Source organism: Oncorhynchus clarkii, chromosome 2 (genome assembly GCF_045791955.1).
Source record: "Oncorhynchus clarkii lewisi isolate Uvic-CL-2024 chromosome 2, UVic_Ocla_1.0, whole genome shotgun sequence".
NCBI lineage: Eukaryota > Metazoa > Chordata > Actinopteri > Salmoniformes > Salmonidae > Oncorhynchus > Oncorhynchus clarkii.
Window position 1 is genome coordinate 24,975,653 of NC_092148.1, and position 7,070 is coordinate 24,982,722.

Here is a 7,070-nt window from a genome sequence, read left to right on the forward strand (position 1 = left end):
GTTGGATGGAGAGCATTTGTGAACAGCAGTTTTCAGTTCCTTCCACAGATTCTCGATTGGATTCAGGTCTGGACTTTGACTTGGCCATTCTAACACCTGGATATGTTTATTTTTGAACCATTCCATTGTAGATTTTGCTTTATGTTTTGGATCATTGTCTTGTTGGAAGACAAATCTCCATCCCAGTCTCAGGTCTTTTGCAGACTCCATCAGGTTTTCTTCCAGAATGGTCCTGTATTTGGCTCCATCCATCTTCCCATCAATTTGAACCATCTTCCCTGTCCCTGCTGAAGAAAAGCAGGCCCAAACCATGATGCTGCCACCACCATGTTTGACAGTGGGGATGGTGTGTTCAGCTGTGTTGCTTTTACGCCAAACATAACGTTTTGCATTGTTGCCAAAAAGTTCAATTTTGGTTTCATCTGACCAGAGCACCTTCTTCCACATGTTTGGTGTGTCTCCCAGGTGGCTTGTGGCAAACTATAAACGACACTTTTTATGGAAATCTTTAAGAAATGGCTTTCTTCTTGCCACTCTTCCATAAAGGCCAGATTTGTGCAATATACGACTGATTGTTGTCCTATGGACAGAGTCTCCCACCTCAGCTGTAGATCTCTGCAGTTCATCCAGAGTGATCATGGGCCTCTTGGCTGCATCTCTGATCAGTCTTCTCCTTGTATGAGCTGAACGTTTAGAGGGACGTCCAGGTCTTGGTAGATTTGCAGTGGTCTGATACTCCTTCTATTTCAATATTATCGCTTGCACAGTGCTCCTTGGGATGTTTAAAGCTTGGGAAATCTTTTTGTATCCAAATCCGGCTTTAAACTTCTTCACAACAGTATCTCGGACCTGCCTGGTGTGTTCCTTGTTCTTCATGATGCTCTCTGCGCTTTTAACGGACCTGTGAGACTATCACAGTGCAGGTGCATTTATACGGAGACTTGATTACACACAGGTGGATTGTATTTATCATCATTAGTCATTTAGGTCAACATTGGATCATTCAGAGATCCTCACTGAACTTCTGGAGAGAGTTTGCTGCACTGAAAGTAAAGGGGCTGAATAATTTTGCACGCCCAATTTTTCAGTTTTTGATTTGTAAAAAAGTTTGAAATATCCAATAAATGTTGTTCCACTTCATGATTGTGTCCCACTTGTTGTTGATTCTTCACAAAAAAATACAGTTTTATATCTTTATGTTTGAAGCCTGAAATGTGGCAAAAGGTCTCAAAGTTCAAGGGGGCCGAATACTTTCGCAAGGCACTGTATACCTGCTGGAGCGTGTGCTACGGGTGGGTGTTGCTATGGTGACCAGTGACCTGAGATAAGGCGGGGCTTTACCTAGCAAAGACTTATAGATGACCTGGAGCCAGTGGGTTTGGTGACGAATATGTAGTGAGGGCCAGCCAAGGAGAGCATACAGGTCGGAGTGGTGGGTAGTAGATGGGGCTTTGGTGAAAAAACAGATGGCACTGGGTTAGACTACATCCAGTTTGCTGAGTAGAGTGTTGGAGGCTATTTTGTAAATGACATCACTGAAGTCAAGGATCGGTAGGATAGTCCGTTTTACAAGGTTATGTTTGGCAAGATGAATGAAGGAAGCTTTGTTGCAAAATAGGAAACTGATTCTAGATTTTTTGGGGGATTGGAGATGCTTAATGTGAGTCTGGAAGAAGAGTTTACAGTCTAACCAGACACCTAGGTATTTGTAGTTGTCCAGATATTCTAAGTCAGAACCATCCAGAGTAGTGATGCTAGTCGGGCGGGAGGGTGCGGGCAGCAATCGGTTGAAGAGCATGAACTTAGTTTTACTAACATTTAAAAGCAGTTTGAGGCCACGGAAGGAGTGTTGTATGGAATTGAAGCTCGTTTGGAGGTTTGTTAGCACAGTGTCCAAAGAAGGGCCAGATGTATACAGAATGGTGTCGTCTGCGTAGAGGTGGATCAGAGAATCACCAGCAGCAAGAGTGACATCATTAATATTTTCAGAAAAAAAGAGTCGGCCCGAGAATTGAACCATGTAGCACCCCCATAGAGACTGACAGAGTTTCAGACAACAGGCTCTCCGATTTGACACACTGAACTCATCTGAGAAGTAGTTGGTGAACCAGGCGAGGCAGTCATTTGAGAAGCCAAGGCTATTGAGTCTGCCGATAAGAATGCAGTGATTGACAGAGTCAAAAGTTTTGGCCATGTCGATGAAGACGGCTGCACAGTACTGTCTTTTATCGATGGTGGTTATGATATCAATTAGGACCTTGAGCGTGGCTGACACCCATGACCAGCTCGGAAACCAGATTGCATAGTGGAGACGGTATGGTGGGATTCGAAATGGTCGGTAATCTGTTTGTTAACTTGGCTTTCGAAGATTTTAGAAAGGCAGGGCAGGATGGATGTAGGTCTGTAACAGTTTGGGTCAAGAGAGTCTCCCCATTTGAATAGGGAGATGACTGTGGCAGCTTTCCAATCTTTGGGGATCTCAGACGATACGAAAGAGAGGTTGCACAGGCTAGTAATAGGGGTTGCATCAATTTTGGCAGATCATTTCAGAAAGAGAGGGTCCAGATTGTCTAGCCCAGCTTATTTGTAAGGATCCATATTTTGCCGCTCTTTCAGAACATCAGCTGTCTGGATTTGGGTGAAGGAGAAGCGGGGGGCTTGGGAAAGTTGCTGCAGGGGATGCTGAGCTGTTGGCCGGGGTAGGGGAAGCCAGGTGGAAAGCATGGCCAGCCATAGAACAATGCTTATTGAAATGATCGATTATCATAGATTTATCGGTGGTGACTGTTTCCTAGCCTCAGTTGTAATGGGAAGCTGGGAGGAGGTGCTCTTATTCTCCATGGACTTTACAGTGTCCCAAAACTTTTGGAATTAGTGCTACAGGATGCAAATTTCTGTTTGAAAATGCTAGCCTTAGCTTTCTTAACTGACTGAGTATATTAGGTCCTGACTTCCCTGAAATGTTGCACATCGCGGGGGCTTTTCGATGCTAATGCAGAACGCCACAGGATGTTTTTGTGCTGGTCAAAGGCTGTCAAGTCTGGGGTGAACCAAGGGCAATATCTGTTCTTAGTTCTACATTTTTTGAATGGGGCATGCTTATTTAAGATGGCGACGAAAGCACTTTTTAAGAGCAACCAGGCATCCTCTACTGATGGGATGAGGTCAATATCCTTCCAGGATACCCGGGCCAGGTCGATTAGAAAGGCCTGCTCGCTGAAGTGTTTTAGAGAGCGTTTGACAGTGATGAGGAGTGGTCGTTTACGCACGCAGGCAATGAGACAGTGATCGCTGAGATCCTGGTTGAAGACAGCAGAGGTGTGTTTAGAGGGCAAGTTGGTCAGGATGATATCTAAGAGGGTGTCCATGGTTTTGGATTTAGGGTTGTACCTGGTAGGTTCCTTGATCATTTGTGTGAGATTGAGGGCATCTATTTTAGATTGTAGGACTGCCGGGGTGTTAAGCATGTCCCAGTTTAGGTCACCTAACAGTACGAACTTTGAAGATAGATGGGGGGCAATCAATTCACATGTGGAGTCTAAGGCACAGCAGGGGGCTGAAGGGGGTCTATAACAAGCGGCAACGGTGAGAGACTTGTTTCTGGAAAGGTGCATTTTTAAAAGTAGATGCTCTAATTTGTTGGGCACAGACCTGGATAGTATGACAGAACTCTGCAGGCTATCTCTGCAGTAGATTCCACCTCCGCCCCTTTCGGCAGTTCTATCTTGTTGTAAAATGTTATAGTTGTAGATGGAGTAACATAGAACTTCACAATGACATAGGTCTTCACAATGACATAGGTCTTCACAATGACTGTCTTATAGACCTCCCATGTGGCTTCACTTGCTTCATGAGAGCACAGTGACCTAAATGTTCTTCAGGGCTAAAGGCTGATACCTCTTCTTTTAGGCTGATACACAGTATGTCCTTTATTATCACTCTGTTATCTCTCCATCAGCAACCATGCAGGTAAGGCAGGCTAGTGCTTTGTCCCAGGAAAAGAGGAAAATTAAACATGGAGGTTGAGGCTTGCCGGTAATCTGCCAGTGGTATTACCAGGATTAAGACGAGGGCAAGGGCCCCGTAGTCAGCCTGAACAGGTGTGCCTGTTACCATGCCACAAGCTGCCATGACAACCACAGGACCTGCTGAGCTCCTGTAACCGATTGGTATCAATCCTGGATTGTTTGCTTTCTGCACTCTAAAGTCAGGTTTTGTTCACATCCCGTAAGAGACAGAGATCAGGACTGGAACGTTGTAAAGGCTGGAAATGACGGCAGTAGTTGAAGCTTTCAAAAGTGACCAACAAAGTGGTTTATATCACAAAAGCCGAGCAATAAGAAATCACTTTTCTTCAGGGGATCATTGACAATCTCTCTGCCCTTCAGACCACCCATTCAACCCCCCCCCCCCCCCCCCTCTCCTTTGGGTGAGTGACAGAGTTCTGTGACGACAAACCCCCACGACACCCCTACCTCTACACACACACACACACACACATCACACACCCTTGCACTGATTTGACAGCCGCTCTCCCTCTCATTCAGATTGATGCTGTGTTGCGGCCCCAGGCCCCTGGAGAGACCTAATTGAATTGGTTTCCAGAGAATACTAATGAGGCGTAATGTTGAGATAACTGATACCCAAAGAATAAGTGATCATTGACAGCATGTGTTTCTTGTCAGTAATAAACATGTCACGGAAACAGGGAGCCAGTTGAATTTCCTCTGAAATTCTGTCTCACCACACGCACAGCATGCAATACATTTTATGGTTTAGTACTGCAACTAGTGACTAAGTAAACAGGTTGCAAACTTTCACTGCTGAAATGACATGTGTAATCCTATAATATGTTGTGTATTATATTTAATAATTGGACTATCAAGATGTCACTATAGAAACCTCTAAAAGCTAGAAAATGTTGAGATGCCACAGACTGACACACGCACACACTGCTTGTGATCACAGATCTCTTCCCACTGTCCTGTGGTTACTTTGGCACCCATGGGCTGCCCTGGCCCAGATGCTTCCCTCAGTTCTCTGGCTGCTCCATATGGTAGATGTTTGTGTAGTGGAGACTTGGGAGAGCTTCAGTGCTCTGAAAGCTCAATACATAAACACTGGTCCCTGATTCACACTTCAGACTGCCGACTGTGTGCTTACCTACTGGACCAACCAAAACCAGCCCTGCTATCATTTAATCTAGGGAGCCAGACTGTTGTGGAGAAGGGAAATAGCCAAAAAAGATGACATGGTATCATGAAACTTCAAAATTCATCTGAGAATCTCATGAAAGACTCCAATGGGACAATTATTTGTAAAACCAAGATGGCCAACAATTCCGAGAAACGGAGGCCCAAACGCCCTTCCTCTTCCCAGCATGCCATTTAGCCTTGGCATGGGGCGGCCGGGCCGTGGCGACTGGCTTCAATTACCCCAGGGCAGTCAATAGGAGGTGACTGCACCGAGCTGTCCTGCCCGCACCAGCAAAACGCCTGCTCCCCGCTCACCCTCCTTCCAGCCAGCCCAGGCCAGCGGGCGCTGCTGCAGCGCTTTGTTTGGTAAAAAAACAAATTCCCTCAGTGTGGCCGCAAGCTGAGCTAACAGCAGAGCAGTTTTCAATGACTCGTCCCCTCACCCCAGTCCCCCCACCCCCAACCCACGCCCCTGTTTCTGACAGTCCTGATGGGCACTCTGCCCCTGTTATTGTATTTAGGCTCAGTCTGGCACCCATGAATCAGTCAGGGGCCCAAGAAATGCCACCCTGAGCTTGGCATTGGGATAGGGGAGGCGGAGGAAGGAGGAGGGATTGGGGTGCAATGTTGAAAGCTTGGCATGTAGGGGCCTTAGTTAGGGTATCATATAATATATACTTGCGTCTGTGAAGGCGTGGCTTTGGCCAGGCAAGGGAGAGGACTGGGGCAGACTGGTGGTGTAAGAAACTGAGGTGCTCCAAGGAAAACTGTCCCAAGGTGGAGTAACAATAAGCATCCTGTCATTTGTATGTGGAGGTCAGTGATAGGGTGTTGGAATGGGTTCGGGACGTTATCTCTTATCTAAATATATCTATTAGCCTATGTGTATTCAATGTTATTGTGCTGATATTGTTATCCAGAGTTTATTCAGTTATTCCATGGGCCAATAAGGCAAAACCTTAAAAGGTACATTTTATGCCATTGAGGTCCACATAGTCCATGTACTCTTGTTTCAACTTTTTTATACATTGCTTGCTCTCTAGAGAGTTCTAAGAACCCTTTTTCTAAGAATGTAGGACAACATTCTGAGGGTTGCTTCCATTGAAGGACATTAGAATACTCTGAGGCTCAGCACCCTGATAGCCTGTCAGCATCAGAACAACATTCCCTCATTCTGCACCTGTACCAGGCAGGCCTCTGTGTGGGCCGGTCGGGGTCCTCGCTCCTCGCTCTTCTTCAGCCGTGTTTCCCAGAGAAAGCAGGAGGCTCCTGGGTCCCAGGGCCAACACGATGGAGAACACCAGGGAAAATAAACAGAGCGCTTCCCTCCTGCCCCTCATCCTCTCGTCCCACTCACCCGCCACCCACCGCCCCCGCCGAGAAAGAGCGCACCAAGCCGACGTGTTTGTTTGTGGAGATGGTGAGAAGCTGTCATGATGTCATCACCAGAAGGCAGCTTTTCCCTCTAGTGCTCTCTGTCCCTTTCCAAGCCAAACAGATGAGATCAGATCATCTTTCCTGATGTTCCTGTCTGTGTGACCAGCCACCCTTACTCCACTCCACTGCAGCTTTGGTAACCATGTCTCTGTCCTCAAGGGTTGCCGTGGCCGCAGAGAGGCTCTAAAGATATTCAGTTAATCTGGTCACCTAGCATAAAGGTGGCATCTCTGGTATGACAGCAAATATAGTTCTGCACATTATTGGTCAGTTATTTTATCTGATAACCTTCAACCAAGAACATTTTGTATCTATAGGAAGGCATCTTGATCAGTCCAAGATTAATCTGAAGACGTATAATGAAATAAATACATTTAATTAACCATAATTGAAACATTGTGATCACTACATCAGATTTATTCAAATAAAAAAACTAGA